Raw genomic sequence first — 2541 nt, 5'->3', positions numbered from 1 at the left:
TGTTACATAGTTACATAGTTATATAGGCTGAAAAAAAGACATGCGTCCATCAAGTTCAGCCTTTCCTATATCGGTTAATTTGTTGCTGTTGATCCAAAAGAAGGCAAAAAAAAACCCCAGTTTCGCTCTTTCCAATTTTGCACTAACCAGGGGGAAAAAATTCCTTCTTGACCCAAAATGGCAGTCAGATTTCTCCTTGAATCAATAAGCTGTGTTGGTACTTAATAAAAATAAATCTACATGTTCATACTCACTCGTTGAAAGGCTCACTCAAAGGCTGGTTCCACACTCTGTGGCCACACATAATGGTGGTTTTGCAAATGCTTGCACAACTACGGACCATCTTGCCTCTGATCGCACGTTCTTGTTAGTCTTACCAGCTGCAAGGGCTCACGGCATGTCCTAGAATGTCAGATCTTCTCATCATTGCCAGGGTCTCTGTCAAATCTATGTGGAGTCCACCACTGTCGCTTGTAAAGCAGAAAAGAAAACGACTTAATGAGCCACCTTAAAAGGCTGTTCTATTGAGGCAAGCAATTTGCCTTACCACCTAGCCCTCTTTTACCCAATAGTGCACTGGCCCAGACAATAGCAGAATCTGCAAAGATGACCATGCAACATTCAGGAGCATCACAGACCTTAATGGCACTTGCTCTTGCTTTTTTACTTGGTAACCCATCGACAAAAAAAAAATAAAAATAATATTTGGTCTTTTCCTGTTCCAATGAAACTGTAGTCTTAAACATAATGCAGGGTGTTTGACAGCTTGACATATTGGCCAAACATATCTCTCTTGTCTATGAGATCTCAACCAAATCTTGTCCTAGACAATGACACTAAATGCTTATCTTACAACCTTGTGATAAGCATGTCCTCAACACCAACAGGCACATGGGGACTAAGAGTATATCTAAGGGAAAGGATTTTATTTCAATTGCCACCAAAAACAATCAGCTCGGGGTGGTGTCTGCGGGGGAAAGCCATTAGAATACAACGGTAACCTACATGGCAACACATATCGTAAAACAACACCCACGGCTCATTACACACAGAGGGGAAGATGGTTTTTGTTAAGCAGAAAGGTCTTACCTTTAATGAAGGGCTAAGTCGTCTCTTTAGCCAGTCTCCATGGATGGGCCGCAATCATTTCTTGCTCTATTTCAGGAAAGTATGACAGTGTTGAAGACTTTACTGTAATTAAGGTGCCAATATTCTTAAGAGATATTGTGGTGCCACACTCCCTTGGCTATTGTGAGGTACCCCATGGGACCACATTGGCCATTTTTTCTTCCAAAACGAACAGACATAGAGAGATTGAATTACAATATGAACCACTGGGCCGATCTAGCCTGTGTGTTTAACGCTGAAGTCCTCGTCTTTGTTTCAGGGCAGCTATACGATTTCTCGGCAAATGTTTATCTTCCATTACCCTACTAAACTCTACCACTTCTGGTTGAGAGGCTGTACAACTGATCTACAACCCCCTCCAACAAAATAATTACATTTTCAAAAAGAAAAATCATATACAGGATCAATGTGACTGACCAGAACAGACATGGAGAGATTGAGGATGGACACAGACAGAAGGGGAAAGGCATTGTAGAAATCTCCAAAGGAAATCCCCTGGTAAAGGCATGCGAGATGAAGACGGTGCACTCACAGCCAGAATCATGGCATGGCAGAAAATGTCACAGCTCCATGGAATCTGCTGGCGCTATAGAAATAAATGTACTGACAAAGGGGAAAGCAAAGAGATTAGGAGAAAGAACATTTGGTCAGGGAACTAAGAGCAGAGTGGAAACAAACAGTTGAGGGAGACTTTTCAATTTAATAGGAGCAAGCAGGGGAGAGCAGAATGGGACATACAGTACTGAGAGAGGGGAAGTTAATAATAATAATAAAACATTAAAATGCTAAACGAGGCATAGACACACTGGTAGATCTGTTCCATATGGGAATCTTTGCCTAATTTCAAAAATTACAAGAAAAGTTGGATAAAATGATATAAATGTGTTATTCACAATTGCAACATTCTTAATTATTATATGTATCAATGCTCTCCTGGGTCAACACAAGCTCCCTATTCACATGGTTTCATTTGTGTTATAATTTTTGTTTTGTTTTTTTGTTTGTGTGTGTGTGTTTTAAAGATTTCTTGTCCCCCATTTTTTAGGTTTATCAGGAAGTGGGGTGTCAGAGTTTAACATGCAATAGTCTCCAGAAATTTGGGGTACAGTTTTATTCATTTAGCAAAAGTCTTTAGATGTGTCAATTACTCAGAGGTTACCAAGAAGGTTCTTCACCACAATTGCACATTTTGGTGGCCATCCCTCAGCATACAAAAATTAAATATCACAGGTTACTGGGGTTCCTACTTTTATCTGTTAAAGTCATCATTGCAAGAAACTGAAACAGACTGATCCACCTAGTATTGGGGAAGTGTTGGCGACACTCACATATTTATCAGATGGAGAGGATGACCAAGTGTAGAAACCATACAACGGTTCAAATTTGATCTAACATGGCACTTACGGGCATTTT

At 40.2% G+C, this 2541-nt stretch overlaps 1 long non-coding RNA gene across 1 annotated transcript in view; it reads right to left on the bottom strand.

Annotated features, from left to right (window-relative positions):
• Window positions 1-437, bottom strand: part of LOC128505083 (uncharacterized) — a 5604-nt gene extending 5167 nt beyond the window's left edge. Inside the window, exon 1 of the long non-coding RNA XR_008355529.1 lies at window positions 378-437. This is a non-coding gene — a long non-coding RNA (uncharacterized LOC128505083). The remainder of the gene's footprint in view (window positions 1-377) is intronic.
• Between the last annotated feature and the right edge of the window lie 2104 nt (window positions 438-2541).

The sequence above is a fragment of the Spea bombifrons genome, chromosome 9, assembly GCF_027358695.1.
Source record: "Spea bombifrons isolate aSpeBom1 chromosome 9, aSpeBom1.2.pri, whole genome shotgun sequence".
Classification (NCBI taxonomy): Eukaryota; Metazoa; Chordata; class Amphibia; order Anura; family Pelobatidae; genus Spea; species Spea bombifrons.
Note: the sequence above shows the minus strand (reverse complement) of the source record. Positions and strands in the feature narration are given on the sequence as shown.